This window comes from Schistocerca gregaria, chromosome 1 (assembly GCF_023897955.1).
Source record: "Schistocerca gregaria isolate iqSchGreg1 chromosome 1, iqSchGreg1.2, whole genome shotgun sequence".
Lineage (NCBI taxonomy): Eukaryota > Metazoa > Arthropoda > Insecta > Orthoptera > Acrididae > Schistocerca > Schistocerca gregaria.
Window position 1 is genome coordinate 281269368 of NC_064920.1, and position 18884 is coordinate 281288251.

General features: G+C 44.7%; 1 protein-coding gene across 2 annotated transcripts in view; it reads left to right on the forward strand.

The window, feature by feature from the left end:
• The window catches only part of LOC126341133 (epidermal growth factor-like protein 8), a 773192-nt gene that overhangs the window by 454970 nt on the left and 299338 nt on the right, over positions 1-18884 (forward strand). The window lies entirely within an intron of this gene.

Below are 18884 nucleotides of genomic sequence, written 5' to 3' on the forward strand. Positions count from 1 at the left end.
CAGGAGAGCGTCTGTGAAGTTTGGAAGGTGGGAGACGAGGTACTGGCAGAAGTAAAGCTGTCAGGACGGGGCGTGAGTCGTGCTTGGGTAGCTCAGTTGCCGGCACGGTAGCTCGGCGTGTTCGGTCAGAGGGTTAGCTGCCCTCTGCGTCAGGTGACGTCCGCCACCAACAATTGAAACGAACAAAATGAGATTCCAAAAAAAAAAAAAAAAAAGTTGGTAGAGCACTTGCCCGCGAAAGGCAAAGGTCCCGAGTTCGAGGCTCGGCCAGACACACAGTTTTAATCAGCCAGGAAGTTTCATATCAGCGGACACTCCGCTGCAGAGTGAAAATCTCATTCTGCATATTGTGTGCCTTTGGACAATAGGAATGTATGGTAGTGAATCATGGGCTTGAAAAAGGAAAAAGAAAATAATCTAAACGTTTGTGATGTGGTGCTTTAAAAGGATGTTGAAAATTGAGTGGATTGACGTAATAAGGAATGAAAAGATTCTTCTCAAATTCTGCGTAGGAAGGCACAGGTTGCGACAGATAATAATCTGTTTGCTAGAAGTCGTACGTAGACTTAGAGTAATGAAACGGGGAAAGGTAAAGGCTTTCAAACAACTTTTGTTATATGAATAGCCGAAATGGTCATTTGTTATCAGGGACCAGCTTTCATGGTACTAGTGGACGTTGAACGCAAGTGCCGCTTTGAGGTGAAGAGGATGGCAGAAGAAAGGAATTCGTGGCGGGTTGCATCAAGCCAGTCAAAAACTCATGAGAAAAAAAAAAAAAAAAACTACATGTACCTTGCTCTCCCGTTGAACACTTACCCTTCGATTCATTCTGAAATAAATTTTTGTAAATTTGTGGTAAGGTACTATGGGACTAAACTTCTGAGGTCATCGGTCCCTAGTCTTACACACTACCTAATCTAACTTACGCTAAGGACAATACACACACCCATGCCCGAAGGAGGACTGGAACCACAGACGGAGGGAGCAGTGCAAGGCGTCTAAGACTGCGCAACTACCCCGCGCGGCGATTCATTCTAAACACAACTGGCGAGCACAGAGATATTTGATTTGCTTTTAATATTCATCCTCAACAGCGTTTTACTAATGATGTGCAGTTAACTTGTATCACTATAAACTAAAGTAAGTGTCCGATAGAAATACGGTATTTTACTCAGGTCGACGATCTGTCTGTTGACAAAGAATTTTAGTCCTCCCCACTTGCCAACGAAAAATCCTGTAAATAAAAGCTCTACTTTCCGAAGAAAATTAAGTCAACCAAGAAGTACGTGAAATCGATGTCTTATCCCCTGGAGTCTTTAATATTCATGTACATTCTGTAATTAGAGAACGGGAACTCGGGGCAAGCCCGGGGATGAAAAGAATTGAAAGAATTCTCTCAAATGCAATACTATTTGTTAATGTTGTTATTACCCATCAACCTGAAGATTAGTTCAGAGAAGTGTATATTATCTTGAACAGATCTGCTTTGGGTACAATATGAAAATCTCTGCACGAACGATCAAGATTATGACTTTTGGAGTCAAACACCCAGTTCGAACAAAAATAACTGTAGATAATAAACCTATTGACCAAATGTCTCGCTTCCAATACCTTGGGTACAACATAACTAATGACTTTCGTTTTTAAATCGATTACGAGCTGAGCAAGTACCAGGCTATGTGTGGAACGATGCGAAGAACCTTAATGACAGAAGAAACGAGAATGAAATTTTGTAAAGTGATCGCTGTGCCAGGTTTCTCTAAGACTGACAGATGTGGATGACGAGTGCTGGGGATCACAAATTAGATTCCTTAAATCCATAAAAGGCTGCACGAACCTCGATAAATTTAAAATAGTTGTGTTTTGAGAGAAGTTAATATTTTTGAAACGGAAGACGGAATCAACAAAAATAAAGATAGCTGTCCGACGTGCACAGAATGTAAGAAGGAAGAACAGCCAATAGTTGTTTTATGGTGGCAAGAAAACGCTGAATCGCCTACTTCTTGAAAAAAGGAGACGAAGAAGTACAAAAATAAATACTTGGTGTAGTATGATTCGACCAAGCTACCTCCTTGGCGGGTGACTGCACAATAGCGTGTGTTAGTGACCCCTCTTAAGGAGACGGTGAGTACCGGTACGGAAGTGTGACGATGTTGTCCTATTAACGTGAGAAAGTTAATAAGCAGACTGAACGACGATTATTATGGAACGTGTGCGATGCTTTAATGAAGCCCTTACAAGTCTCTGGGTAATAGACGAGAAGAAACATGCAACGTTCGTGCCTGTGTTTAAAGAATCAATCACTTCCTCGCAATGGTGGTTCGGGATTGTTCACGAACGAAGTACCTTGTACGGATACAGTAATGACTCCAATTCTATTAAAACGATTTAAGGCTGTGGTGTTGCAGAACGGAGCAAGTGGTTGACTTTTGGCACGCTGCCATCTGAGCTTGTAGCACCGCAGTGTGCGCCACTCAATCTCTCGCGTTTTACAGTGTTACCCGTAGGTCGTGATTCACGCTCTGCACATATCACGCGGGTCACGTCACATTAGATACTCGAGTACTTTACCCTAGACACCTAATAAGAGAGTACGCTGACAGGTCATCTGCGAGGCTGAGTATCGTTGAATGCAAGATTCCTTTAACGGAGGTTCGTAGCGTTACTACCATGAGCTCACTGGATATTACGTTACCAGAAAGGTTTACGTGAATTTCCACATTTCTGTACCAATTCCGAATGTGTAACTCGTTCTTCCTTTCATTACTGAAGTTACTTACTGCTCATAACAATATCTGAAGCTTCATTAAGGTTACTGCCAGAGAATTTCTTAAGGGCAAAGGAGGTCGCTGTTGCTTAGACCATTTCCACGGTAAGGATACTACCGCTATTTACCACAAGATTTTTACGAAAATTACACAGAATCTGATAGACTTTGAAACAGCGTCGTTCTGTTGTTGTTGTTGTTGTGGTCTTCAGTCCGAAGGCTAGTTTGCTGCGGCCACGTTAGTTTGTCCCGTACAAACCGCTTCATTACTACAGAACTTCTGCCCTCTATGTTTCCTTTAATATGCCTTCTGTAGTCAAGTCTTACTCACGAATGCTAATGAATTGGCAGTGAGTAGTGAAATGTTTCCGTAGATGACAATTAAATATGTTGTGTTGGAGGCGAGCAATGAAATTACCATAAATGACGTATCTCATGTTCTTGACCACTACCTACGTACCAAAAGATACTGAGCTGAAATTAGTCTATATGGGGAATATCTGGACCATAGGTTTATCAGGAGCAACATACAGAACGTCTGGTGTAAGGATGACTAGGTTGCGACAGAAAATAATCTGTTTGCTAGAAGTCGTACGTAGACTTAGAGTAATGAAACGGGGAAAGGTAAAGGCTTTCAACCAACTTTTGTTATATGAATAGCCGAAATGGTCATGGATGATACACCAACAGGATTTTATCATTCATGGCCCTTACTGCATTGCTTTAAACATTTTATTAAACTATGAAATTATGGAGTAGCTTTATATCACCAATAATCAAGCCTACAATGACAAGACATAAACAAATACTTGAGGTATATAACGACCCTGTAAAGTACAAAGAATTAATGAAACAAGGAATGGGAGACTATTAGGGTTCAATTTGGTTTTAAATTCATTAAAGAATGACACGATTTGGGATTGGATAAGTTTGAAAAGAGACATTGTTCGTCAACTATTCAAAGAAACCGTTTCAGCACTTAGGGAAATCAGGGAAAACCAATATCTGGATGTTCGGAGTATGGCTAGACAGATACTTTGAACATAAAGCCACAATCCGTTGCCAGCTCAAAGTATTTAGTAATGGTCGATATAGCTTGCAACCTAACTAATGACAAGCAATAAATAGCAACCTAATCAACCTAATGGCTGTATCCATTTACCTTCTTTAACTTTTGTCATAGAAAGCACATATCACATGATTATGAGCCACGTAATCTGTAATAGTATTAACAGCAATATGGTCAACAGTTCGGCGTCACTGATGTGCCCTTGTTTAAGGACTTTCTTCTTCATTTTCAAAAGATTTGGAGGTTGCATTTTTCGTCATGTTGATGTGGTTGTCTTAGAAACGAAAAAAATGTAATTTTGTTGGAGTTCGTTGTTGAGTGCTGTTCTCCCGGTAGAGATCAAACAAAAATCCTTAGAACGGACGCGATCCTCCCAGATCTCATATCAGATAACCTAAAGTGGACGAATAATCTAAAAACGATTGTCAATTTTATATTTTGCACTTGAGATTCATCTTCCTTTAGTGTACATTTCTTTCCCTGAAACACTGAAAAAAAAGGAATCGGTTAGCAAATAAAATTCAAAAACTTTTCGAGTTGCCGTACGTGATGTCGCATCTGTCTATGTCTCATAGTTCTTTTTAATTGCAATTGGAAATGAAGGAAGTTTGATGTGGGTACACTGAATTTCAGTGAGTTAAACACTTTTAGAAGTTGACATGCTTAATTCGAAGGTGTCTCCCGGTCGGGAAAACTTCACCCGCTCCAAAAAAGATAGCGTAACTCTGTACCTAATTAAAATTAAAAACTGCTTTTGAAATGCTTAAGAGACGCCATAAATATCCAAATCATACGCGAATGTTAAATTTTTGACGTAATCTTTTTGTAGGAGATAGGTACCTTGACGATTTCCTGTTGCAGCACAGTGAGCCAATTCGCTTCAAAACAGCGACTTAATAGAAAATGGGTATACAATCCTACAAACCTGTGTTCTTTTTAGATTTTTGGGGTCGCTGATTTCGAATCCCATGACGGAATTACAAATTTCAGAATGGCGGATCCACTTCGACGGATCAAAAGTTATAAACTTAACAGGTTCGAGTAGTTGTATTTTGACGTCTCTGATTACAAATCAGAAATCGAAATTGCCGTGTTGAAATCTTTTGTTCGATACTGCACACTTTTCAATGGAAATCATAGCCACATTCGTCGCTTGTATTATTATTGCTATCAGATGGATCGCTGTCGGGTTTTCCACTGGGAGTCGATGGTTCTAAAAGATCTTTTACCCCAGGTGGCACCTGTCTATTTCTCCAATTGTTATTTAACGGAGTCTCGAGGTGAGTGTATCTAAAGATGCCAAAGCAGATGGAATACGTATTCATTTTCTCACGGGGATATATTCACACAAAATCTTCTCAGTGGCGCCGGATAATCTTATTCTGAGATACCTACGCATCAGGAATCCGACCAACTGGCGAACGAGAAGCTTCGATTATAGCAAATCCACCGACCACAACTACACTACTGACCATTAAAATTGATACACCACGAAGATGTCTTGCTAAAGACGCGAAATTTAACCGACAGGAAGAAGATGCTGTGATACGCAGTGGTTTAGCTTTTCAGATCATTCACAAAGGTTGGCGCCGGTGGCGATACCTATGACATGCTGACATGAGGAAACTTTCCAATCGATTAGTCATACACAAACAACAGTTGACGGGCGTTTCCTGGTGAAACGTTGTTGTGATGCCTCGTGTAAGGAGGAGAAATGCGTACCATCCAGTTTCCGACTTTGATAAAGGTCGGATTGTAGCCTATCGCGATTGCGGTTTCTCGTATCGCGACATTGCTGCTCGCGTTGGTCGAGATCCAATGACGTAGCAGAATGTGGAATCGGTGGGTTCAGGAGGGTAATACGGAACGCCGTGCTGGATTCCAACGGCCTCGTATCACTAGCAGTCGAGATGTCAGGTATCTTATCCTCGTGGCTGTAACGGATCGTCCAGCCACGTCTCGATCCCTGAGTCAACAGATGGGGACGTTTGCAAGACAACAATCGTCCGCACGAACAGTTCGACGTCGTTTTCAGCAGCATGGACTATCAGCTCGGAGACCGTGGTTGCGGTTACCCTTGGCGCTGCATCACAGACAGGAGCACCTGCAATGGTGTACTCAACGACGAACCTGGGTGCACGAATGGCAAAACATTATTTTTTCGGATGAATCCGTTTACAGCATCATGATGGTCGTATCCGTGTTTGGCGACATCGCAGTGAACGCACATTTGAAGCGTGTATTCGCCATCGCCATACTGGCGTATCACCCGGCGTGATGCTACGGGGCGCCATTCTTTACACGTCTCGCTCACCTCTTGTTCGCATTGACGGCACTTTGGACAGTGGACGTTACATTTCAGATGTGTTACAAACCGTGGCTCTACCCTTCATTCGATCCCTGCGAGACACTACATTTCAGCAGGATAATGCACGACCGCATGTTGCAGGTTATGTACGGGCCTTTCTGGATACAGAAAATGTTCGACTGCTGCCCTGGCCATCACATTTTCCAGAGCTCTCACCAATCGGAAACGTCTGGTGAATGGTGGCCGTGCAACTGGCTCGTCGCAATACGCCAGTCACTACTCTTGACGAACTGTGGTATCGTGTTGAAGCTGCATGGACAGCTGTACCTGTACACGCCATCCAAGCTCTGTTTCAATGAGTGCCCAGGCGTATCAAGGCCGTTATTACGGCCAGAGGTGGTTGTTCTGGGTACTGATTTCTCAGGATGTATGCACCCAAAATGCGTGAAAATGTAAGGACATTTCAGTTCTAGCAGATATATTTGTCCAATGAATACCCGTTTATCATCTACGTTTCTTCTTGGTGTAGCAATTTTAATGGCCAGTAGTGTATGTTGACTGATGTCGGCATCGGGCATTATTTCAGAATATTGTGCCTTACTGCACTATAATAGTCTACCGTAAGGCACATCTGCATAGTAGAAAAATGAGAGTGCACTAGAAGAGCGAAAAGATCCACGCACAAGTACACTGACGTCGTTAACTATACTATTAAGGCAGTAAGAGAGACATTTACAAAAGTGGAGCCATGGAGAGGAAATTTTGCAGCCAACGATTTAGGATAATATCGGAAACAGTTTAGTTTTAAGTCGATATACGTCTTAACACCGATTAAAAATGTCATTAACATACCTTCTGGAGTGCTACCCAACTTATTTTATCCTGACAAATGGGCAGGATAGCTTTCACACATTAGCTCTAGCAATACTAATGCATTTTCCATAACGTGTAATTCCAAGAAGGAGAGGAAGGGTACTTTCAGGCCATCACAACAAACACCAACAAGAAAATGGTTAAATGTGTTTAACTTCTATTAACAACATACTTTTTAAATCGGTTCTGATGTATAAGTAAGATATAGAACCTGAAAATATCGTTTAGCCCAATCTTAGCGTTACTGACACCTTTTTTCGTAACGTTAACATCGAGCAGAAATTTTATGACCACCACAAAAGATTGCATAAATAAACAATTCGTAAAATGTAGTTGATTTTCATTCACAAAGCATCTTTTGAAGTTACATAGAAGTTTAAGAAGGGTCCTGAACCTGAAAATATGAATATGACACTTGTTGCAAAAAGTCACATTCTCTACTAAGACTTCAAAATTTAAAACAGTTATTAAATCCGATGTAAGAAGTCATTAAAAACAATAAATATCTCTTTCAGACTTTTGCAATGCAACGTACCAGACTAGATGACCATATTTTCCAAAGGTACGCACAAAGTAACCCCCAAAGGTACTGCGTGGGTTAATCATGCCACACAAACAATATCTGAAAAACGTCTCGTTGTCCGATTCACTGTTAACCGGCACTGTCGATGCACGTATCATATCGATTTATGACTGGAATGCCACCGCAGTACTGGACAAATGTGCACCAACGCAATCTGCACAGGACTTCGCGATACTGAAGACGGAACGCGAACACTTTTCTATTTTTATCCTGTCCAGGTTTTGAAGAGAGATTCCAGATTTTGAGACGGCCGGGGTGACCGGGCGGTTCTAGACGCTACAGTCTGGAACCGCGCAACCGCTACGGTCGCAGGTTCGAATCCTGCCTCGGGCATGGATGTGTGTGATGTCAAAATGGCTCTGAGCACTATGGGACTTAACTTCTGAGGTCATCAGTCCCCTAGAACTACTTAAACCTAACGAACCTAAGGACATCACACAGATCCATACCCGAGGCGGGATACGAATCTGCGACAGTAGCGGTCGCGCGTTCCAGACTGTAGCGCCTAGAACCGCTCGGCCACGCCGGCCGGCTGTGTGATGTCCTTAGGTTAATCAGATTTAAGTAGTTCTAAGTGACTGATAACCTCAGAAGTTAAGTCCCATAGTGCTCAGAGCCAGTGAACCATTTTGAACCAGATTTTGAAGCGAGATGGCCCACCGTGAGCCACGGAAAGATAAGCTCTGTCGTGATTGCCTGCGGACAGTAACTGCTACGACAACTTCGCAACTTCGGAAACGTCAAATAATAAATAATTGAAATGAGGCGTACAGTAATGTGACTTGCCGTGTGCAAGTACAATTGGCGCGAAGTATGAGAAATTATACGGTTATACTGTATACTCGTGTGTTATTTCTCAGGGAACAAGAACGGCAGTGTTTCTAACAAGTATCACGTTGGCTCATTGTTACACAGAATTGTTTTCAGGCTGATAGACACTCACATGGAGGACCGTATAGGAACACCGTTCCATCCTGCCAGCCGTCTTTGACGATTAGTCACGCGTCAGCCGAGTCTCGGCGAACACAAAGAGCGCTAGAGAAGCGTGCATACCGCGCGCTTGTGGCTGCGTAATCAAATTCCGCCGTCAAGAGAGGGGCGCACGCCTGTCGGCCGACTCGCTAGGCGTGCAAAGCGCGGCTTTAGACACGGGGCCGCTGCTCTAGCGTCTAGCCGCCGGGGCCGGGCGTCCGCGCCGGCCTAGGCACCGAGATTACACGCCAGTCACACGGCCCGCGCTGCCGTCGAGCGCGCCAACCATTTGCATGTTTGCCGCCAGGCAGCCGCGCAACAAATGATAATCGTGGCTCGCCGCTAACCACACACGGAGATAACAGGAGAGCGAGCCGCCACTGCCACACTCACAATCCCGATCTCCCCTCCCCCTCCGTGCTCATGTAGTGCCACCCGACAAAATGTAAAGGCCCCGCACACGATCAAAAAGTGCGTCAAACTTTATTATGTTTGCCAAATATTTGGCTGTGTACGGCGCTGTTTGATGAGTTTAAGGGAAATTACGATTAACCGATATTTGACAAGATGGGCCTCTTGCGCTTCGCGACTCACAATTCCGATCTCCCCTCCCCCTTCGTGCTAATGTAGTGCCACCCGACAAAATGTAAAGGCCCCGCACACGATCAAAAAGTGCGTCAAACTTTATTATGTTTGCCAAATATTTGGCTGTGTACGGCGCTGTTTGATGAGTTTAAGGGAATTTGACAAGATGGGCCTCTTGCGCTTCGCGACTCACAATTCCGATCTCCCCTACCCCTTCGTGCTAATGTAGTGCCACCCGACAAAATGTAAAGGCCCCGCACACGATCAGAAAGTGTGTCAAACTTTATTATGTTTGCCAAATATTTGACTGTGTACGCCGCTGTTTGATGTGTTTGAGGGAAATTACGGTTAACCGATATTTGACAAGATGGGCCTCTTGCGCTTCGCGACTCACAATTCCGATCTCCCCTCCCCCTTCGTGCTAATGTAGTGCCACCCGACAAAATGTAAAGGCCCCGCACACGATCAAAAAGTGTGTCAAACTTTATTATGTTTGCCAAATATTTGACTGTGTACGGCGCTGTTTGATGTGTTTGAGGGAAATTACGGTTAACCGATATTTGACAAGATGGGCCTCTTGTGCTTCGCGACTCACAATTCCGATCTCCCCTCCCCCTCCGTGCTAATGTAGTGCCACCCGACAAAATGTAAAGGCCCCGCACACGATCAAAAAGTGTGTCAAACTTTATTATGTTTGCCAAATATTTGACTGTGTACGGCGCTGTTTGATGTGTTTGAGGGAAATTACGGTTAACCGATATTTGACAAGATGGGCCTCTTGTGCTTCGCGACTCACAATTCCGATCTCCCCTCCCCCTTCGTGCTAATGTAGTGCCAACCGACAAAATGTAAAGGCCCCGCACACGATCAAAAAGTGTGTCAAACTTTATTATGTTTGCCAAATATTTGACTGTGTACGGCGCTGTTTGATGTGTTTGAGGGAAATTACGGTTAACCGATATTTGACAAGATGGGCCTCTTGTGCTTCGCGACTCACAATTCCGATCTCCCCTCCCCCTTCGTGCTAATGTAGTGCCACCCGACAAAATGTAAAGGCCCCGCACACGATCAGAAAGTGTGTTAAACTTTATTATGTTTGCCAAATATTTGACTGTGTACGGCGCTGTTTGATGTGTTTGAGGGAAATTACGATTAACCGATATTTGACAAGATGGGCCTCTTGCGCTTCGCGACTCACAATTCCGATCTCCCCTCCCCCTTCGTGCTAATGTAGTGCCACCCCACAAAATCTAAATGCTCCCGCACACGATCAGAAAGTGTGTCAAACTTTATTATATATGCCCAATATTTGACTGTGTACGGCGCTGTTTGATGTGTTTGTTTCACAGAGCGTGTTTCATGTGTTTGAGGGAAGTTATGATTGACCGATATTTGACAAGATGGGAGTCTTCTGCTTTGCGACTCACAATTCCGATCTCCTGTCCTCCTCCTCCCTGTTTATGTAGTGCCTGCCACCCGACCAAATGTAAAGGCCCCCGCACACCATCAACTAGCGTGTCAAACTTTATTATGTTTGCCAAATATTTGACCGTCTACGGCGCTGTGGCCTTGCGGTTCTAGGCGCTACAGTCCGGAAACTCGGGACCGCTACGGTCGAAGGTTGGAATCCTGCCTCGGGCATGGATGTGTGTGATGTCCTTAGGTTAGTTAAGTTTAAGTAGTTCTAAGTTCTATGGGCTGATGACCTAAGATGTTAAGTCCCATAGTGTTCAGAGCCATTTCAAGCACACTCAGCCCTCTGGTCAGAGTTTCTGGTACATTGTTTACAGCATTCCCTCCTGCCAATGTGCAAATATTTTCGACTGCGCGAATTATTTCGCACATATTACGCCACTGGCTTAGTCGAGTACTTGCAGACTGTCAAATAGACGTTAGAGTAAATTTCACTTAATGATTTTTTTAAATTTTAGTTACATAAAGTAGCCGATTACATCATTTTATTCATCAATCTTCCTAACTACGAACGTACTGTGCCTGTAAGGGTTACGTCTGGCTCGAATCATCAACGTAATTAATTTTAGCGCAACGTTTACGTATGTCATCCCTCGTTCAATACTCTCATATTTAAATGATTATGTTAACGAAGTAGTCGACTGGGCAGGTGGAGTAATAGCTCAATCAATAGAGACCGATAAAGGTCGAATATCGGGAATAATTCGTTTGTTCATAGTGGAGGGAGTGTCACAACCAATCGCGAAGAGGAGCAGCAATATCGAAGTTGTTTTGTTAAAACAGCTTTACGAGTGAAGCCCTGCTCGCCTTGTCCAGATCCACGTTGACTGTCTGCAATTGTAATGTATACTGACACTTATGTTAAAACCCTACGTCGCCGTAGCAGTACCGGCGCCTAAGGGCAAGCCGTCACACTAACGCTGCAAATCGTGCAGCGCATAGTCTGAACATCATTCCTATAAACTTGGGTAACCATACGGTAAACAGTTTTCTGTCTATAACGGCTCAAGCAGCGAAAGTTTAATGATAAACAACGTGCATATTTCTTTTTCATTTTAACCCATTCCCTGAATTAGCGTCTTCTTTTCTTCTCCATTTGAGGCAGTGCCAGAATCAATGGTAGAAATCCTCTATCTGCATTTTTAGCCATTCCCAGTAGTGTCAAAATACAGCAGACATGAGCGCTTTGAAAGTGAGGTTAAATTGACAAAGTGATCGGAGCATTGTTTGACAGATACGTGGAGCGATAAGAGCGAATTTGACAAATATGTTTGACAGCGTACAGGGACTTTTAGTTACGTCCTTAAAAGAGCACACTGGTTGACTTGGAGCGATGTAGAACTCTCACTCTCTCGTGTGATCATCCACCACTCACGTAATTCATGGTACAGTGAGTGGAACGAAGATTAGGTTTTAACGTCCCGTCGACATAGAGGTCATTAGACACGGAGCATAAGATATGATTTCGCAAGGATAGGGAAGGAAATCCGCCGTGCCCTTTCAAAGGAACCCCCCAGGCGTTTGTGCTGCACGATTTAAGAAAATCATTGAAAACCTACATGTGGGTGGTCGGAAGCGCATCGTCCTCCAGAAAGCGATTCCAGTGTGCTAAATGCTGCGCCACGTCACTCGGCCACAGAGCTGATCGAGTAGAATCAGTGCAGAAAGAATGGAAGCCTAAGAACGAGGTCCTATGATCAGAAACGGGCAAAAGACAGGACTGCAGCCTTTCGCCACCAGTGTTCAATCTAGACAATGAAAAAGCTATGCCGGGAACAGGAGGAAGATATATGAGTGGAACTGAAATTCAGGATGAAAGAATGTCAGGGATAAGGTTAGCTGATGACATTGCTACTCTCTGTAAAAGCGAAGAAGAGCTAAAGGAGTTGTTGAGAGGAATAAACAGTCTAATGAATATAAAATATCAAATGATTGTAAATCGGAGAAAGACGAAAGTATCGAGGAATAGCAGAAATATCAGCGATAAATGTAATATCAAAATTGTGGATCACGAAGAAGGTCATCGTAGGGAATTCTTCCAACTTGGAAGCAAAGTAACATATTACAGACGAAGGAAGAACACGAAAGGCGGGCTAGCACAGACGAAGAGAGTATTCTTGTTCAGAAGCAAGCATCAAACATGGACCTTAATTTGAGGAAGAAATCTCTCAGAATGTACGTTTTGAGCACAGCATTTCATGGAAGAGAATCATCGACTGGAGAGAAACCGGTAAAGAGGAGAAACGAGACGCGTGAGGTGTGGTGCTATAGAATGAAGTTGAAAATTAAGTGGACTCATAAGGTAAGAAATGAGGAGGGTCTCTATAGGGTCAGCGAGGAGAGCAACGTTTGGAAAACGTTGAGACAGAGAAGTGACAGGACGACAGGACATGTATTAACACACCAAGAAAAAGCTGCCATGATAGTAAAGTGCGCTGTAGACGGTAAAAACTGTAGGGGAAGACAGAGATTTAAATATTTTCAAAAAATAATTATGTGACGAAGAGGTTGTATCTGGAGAGGAATTCATGACGGGCCGCATCAAACCAGTTGGAATGATGACTAAAAGGGGGGTGTGGCTAACGTGAAGACATCACGCTTTTGGATGTACCCATTACCACCCAAGTTACAACCTTCAGATTATGACTAAGAGAAGCGTTCGTGCCGGTTGCTGTGGCCGAGCGGTTCTAGGCGCTTCAGTCCGGAACCGCGCTGCTGCTACGGACGCAGGTTTGAATCCTGCCTCGGGCATGGATATGTGTGATGTCCTTAGGTTAGTTAGGTTTTAGTTCTAAGTCTAGGGGACTGATGACTTCAGATGTCAAGTCCAAGAGTGCTTACAGCCATTTGAACCATTTGAAGCGCTCGTAAACAAAAGCTCACAAAGCGAGCCTTGGTACGACGTAAGCTATCATTCAGCTCCAGGGGTAGATTTCGATCAGAGGTCATTAGAAGGAGGACAAAGGTAATAGATTTCCTTGAGAGAATTGCAAGAGTGAAGTAGCGATGGGTCGGACACGCAGCTCGACAAGACCGCAGCAGGGAGACGCCTAGAACTGTTCACTGGAGGCCATGGAACGACAAAAGAGGCATTGAAAGACCCCAAAAGAGATGGCTTGATATTGCGAGGCTGGTGGCTGGAACACGATGGAACCAGGTGGGCCAAAATCGAAGACAATGGAAGCATAAGGAAGAGGCCTTTATCCAGCAGTGGACTGAGACAGGCTGAATGAGAAGGAAAAGGAGAAGAATCTTTACGAAGAATATTCTAATCGACAGGGACAGAAGACGATTAAATGCCTTGTCAAAAGTTCTGGGTATCAAACCCGACAGAAATTGGTGCAGTAAGTGGATGCAGGTCCATATGCACCGTGTCCCTTTTATCTTGACCACCCTAAATAACTGTTTGTCCAGAAGCAAACTACAAAATGTTTAAAGCAAATGTTCTTTAGCCGTCAGGGGGACATCAATTAGCATGATTGCCTTAGTTGTAGCTTTGTTTTTCTACAAAGATATGAACAGCGGTATGACTTTTCTAAATGGCACCCTATATTTTTTATTCGGTAAATCATTTCATCTCCTTATGACCTATTCAAAAATGTACCACAGTGTACCATTCACTGAAACACAACGTTATCAACTACATAACTGAACACTGACTTTGATCCAGGTATCGCAAACTCGTCCTCGTGCTAGAGTTGTCATAAAACAAATAAAAACAAAGTAAAAACATAGCACAAAATTGAATTTTATTCTCCTGCACGATTGCCCAGGAGTAGAACATTCAAAGGTGCTGAAAGTGGTGACCCTGGACATCGATACACCGGTGCACTCGTTGAATGAAAGAATTCTTTACTGCTTCCAGTGTTGCCTGCTGAAGAGAATTACAAGCAAGCACGATACGTTCCTGCATCTCTGAAAATGTCGGAATATCGCGATAGACAACGTCTTTAATGCAGCCCCAAAGAAAAAAATCCAGGACAAAGGTAATAGATCCAGATGATTTAAATCGGGAGACCTAGACCAAGTAACTGTTCCTTCTCGACCAATCCATCTGGCAAGATACCTTCAGTTCAGAACACGACGTGCACGCAAGGCATTACGTGCGGACATCCATCGTGTTGATACCACACAAGCATTCTGGTTCTTAGCGGCACTTCATCCAGAAGAGGAGGAAGAATTCGTCTGAGGAAATTGGCATACGCTGTGCCGTTTAGACTACCATCGATGACACAAGGGCCAATAATTGTTGTACCAAGCATCCCACACCAGCATCTCCATTGATGCTGATGTTCCACCTGTCGCTGCACCAATAATGCTTGTTCCTTGCATTTACCTGTCCTTTGTTTGAGAAGGAAAATTGATCGGTAAATAGAACATGGAGAAGAAGTTTGGGTTGGGAAGGATTTGCTGCTGTGCCCACTGACAGAACTGTACACGATTCTGGAAATCATTCCCATGCAATTCTTGACGTAGGTGTACATGGCAAGGATGGAACCGATGACCTGTAAGAATACGATGTACATTGGTTTTAGGAATGCTAATCTCGTATTCAAGCTGTCGTGTGCTCACATGTGGATTCATAGCAACGGAAGCGAGAAGAGTAACTTCGGCAGCTTTGTCTGTGCAAGTGTTACGACGATTGCGTTGTCGTGGGATGAAACTTCCAGTTTCCTGAAGCGTCGCAACAATGCGAGAAAACATCCGTCGGGAAGGTGGGTTCTTTTCAGGATATCGCTCTCTGTACAGTTGCGCTGCCTGCGTAGCACTTCGCCCACCTTCAACAACAATAAAAGAAACGTTATGCCGATGCAGTTTGTAGGAAGGACAGCCTTTACCGTATGCCTACTCTACACAACAGTATTTAGAAGGACTAAACTACTGTACTAAATGTGCCCGTACCTAAGAAAACAGTACTGCAATTACTAGTCTGCTAACTTACATTCCCCATAGATGAGTAGTATTTCTATCTTCTCTTCGTTCTGTACATTCTACTCACACAACTCTTCAACTGACGATGGTTGACGGAATGACGGGTGTACATTCTATTTATGTTTACGTCAGCAGGTGAATGTGTTCCATCACCCCGAGTACTTGCACTAAGCGCTGGGAGCGTCAACGTCAATGTTGTGTTATGTAATTAATAACGTTGTGTTTCAGTGAATGGTACACTGTGATACATTTTTGAATAGGTCTGTAGGAGAGCAAATGAATTAAAGAAAAAAATACAGGGTGCCATTTAAAAAATTCATACCTCTGTTCATATCTTTGTAAAAAACAAAGCTACAACGAAGGAAATTATGCTGATTGATGTTGCCCTGACGGCTAAAGAACATTTTCAAGAAATTTTGTACATTGAATCTGGACAAACAGTTATTTAGGGTGGTCAATATAAATGGGACTCCCTGTATACAGGTTTCTGAACGAACAGTACGAAGTAAATGGCATACAATGGACATTTGGAGCCGGATACGTCACAAGAAGTCACTGCTCAAGACGGCACATAAGGCTTCACGTCTCCAACGCGCCAAAAAGCACAGAAACTCGACAGTAGTTGACATGAGCCATGAATTGTAGTCCCGTGAAACGTGTTTTCAGATTATGCAAGACGTTTAATCTGCAGTGTGTGTAGGATAAACACCACCTGACAAAACTGAAGCACCCAGACTACATGGTAGAATGCGAATGTACACTCCTGGAAATGGAAAACAGAACACATTGACACCGGTGTGTCAGACCCACCATACTTGCTCCGGACACTGCAAGAGGGCTGTACAAGCAATGATCACACGCACGGCACAGCGGACACACCAGGAACCGCGGTGTTGGCCGTCGAATGGCGCTAGCTGCGCAGCATTTGTGCACCGCCGCCGTCACTGTCAGCCAGTTTGCCGTGGCATACGGAGCTCCATCGCAGTCTTTAACACTGGTAGCATGCCGCGACAGCGTGGACGTGAACCGTATGTGCAGTTGACGGACTTTGAGCGAGGGCGTATAGTGGGCACGCGGGAGGCCGGGTGGACGTACCGCCGAATTGCTCAACACGTGGGGCGTGAGGTCTCCACAGTACATCGATGTTGTCGCCAGTGGTCGGCGGAAGGTGCACGTGCCCGTCGACCTGGGACCGGACCGCAGCGACGCACGGATGCACGCCAAGACCGTAGGATCCTACGCAGTGCCGTAGGGGACCGCACCGCCACTTCCCAGCAAATTAGGGACACTGTTGCTCCTGGGGTATCGGCGAGGACCATTCGCAACCGTCTCCATGAAGCTGGGCTACGGTCCCGCACACCGTTAGGCCGTCTTGCGCTCACGCCCCAACATCGTGCAGCCCGCCACCAGTGGTGTCGCGACAGGCGTGAATGGAGGGACGAATGGAGACGTGTCGTCTTCAGCGATGAGCGTCGCTTCTGCTTTGGTGCCAATGATGGTCGTATGCGTGTTTGGCGCCGTGCAGGTGAGCGCCACAATTAGGACCGAGGCACACAGGGCCAACACCCGGCATCATGGTGTGGGGAGCGATCTCCTACACTGGCCGTACACCTCTGGTGATCGTCGAGGGGACACTGAATAGTGCACGGCACATCCAAACCGTCATCGAACCCATCGTTCTACCATTCCTAGACCGGCAAGGGAACTTGCTGTTCCAACAGGACAATGCACGTCCGCATGTATCCCGTGCCACCCAATGTGCTCTAGAAGGTGTAAGTCAACTACCCTGGCCAGCAAGATCTCCGGATCTGTCCCCCATTGAGCATGTTTGGGACTGGATGAAGCGTCGTCTCACGCGGTCTGCACGTCCAGCACGAACGCTGGACCAACTGAGCCGCCAGGTTGAAATGGCATGGCAAGCCGTTCCACAGGACTACATCCAGCATCTCTAAGATCGTCTCCATGGGAGGATAGCAGCCTGCATTGCTGCGAAAGGTGGATATACACTGTACTAGTGCCGACATTGTGCATGCTCTGTTGCCTGTGGTTCTGTCAGTGTGATCATGTGATGTATCTGACCCCAGGAATGTGTCAATAAAGTTTCCCGTTCCTGGGACAGTGAATTCACGGTGTTCTTATTTCAATTTCCAGGAGTGTATATAGTGGTTACGCCTTTTACTCTCTGTGGCTGTAATGGTCGTTCTAAGACCAGTTGTTCCACTGCGTAGTCGCCGATGATTTGCTATGTATCTGTTTGAGTAGCGAATATTTTTTTTTTATTGGAGAAAGATCATGAAACTTCACAGTGCCTTTGTCCGGTTGGAAGGAGCGATGAAGGATATGAAGAAACATTTTTAAAATGTTCAGATGTGTTTGAATTCCTATGGGACCAAACTGCTGGGGTCATCGGTTGAAATGGCATGGCAAGCCGTTCCACAGGACTACATCCAGCATCTCTAAGATCGTCTCCATGGGAGAATAGCAGCCTGCATTGCTGCGAAAGGTGGATATACACTGTACTAGTGCCGACATTGTGCATGCTCTGTTGCCTGTGTCTATGTGCCTGTGGTTCTGTCAGTGTGATCATGTGATGTATCTGACCCCAGGAATGTGTCAATAAAGTTTCCCCTTCCTGGGACAATGAATTCACGGTGTTCTTATTTCAATTTCCAGGAGTGTATATTCGAGCACACATCGGCGGGTGTGTAAATGATAAGAGATGCGGTTTTCTGTGATAGAAAGAACGCCCACTACAGTGCATCAGTGTTATTCGTCTTTAATGACCTCGTAGGGTGCGTAAGAGGTGTGAACAGCGTCAGATGTTGAGTGGTCACTGTAGTGGAAATAAATATGCAGATGCGTGTTATTAGAACGTGACAGAGTTTGAAAGAAGTATCATTGTAGGTCTCTATTTGGCCGGCTGTCGAATCGTGCAATATTAGGGCTTGTGGACGATTAGGATGTGATATGGCCCAATGATGGACCGCTTGGAAATGTGATGGGAGACATACTCGTCGTCAAGGTTCCAGTCGAGCACATGTGATCGCGACAAGGGAGGATCACAGTAGTGCAAACCACGCCTGCCAACCGAGACCAAGCAGTGGATTCCCTGAAACTTTCTGTGTCAGCCCGCACCATTGGTCAGAGACTAACAGCAGCCGAACTAGAGAATTACCGTCCCATTCGCAGCCTGCTACAACATGCAATGAGAACGGCTGCGTTTTGGGCGGTACTGTGGTGGTTTTGCATGTACTGCTGACGACTGGCGTCGCAATGTGCTCAGCGACGAACCGCGATTCTGCACCACCCTGGATGACCATCG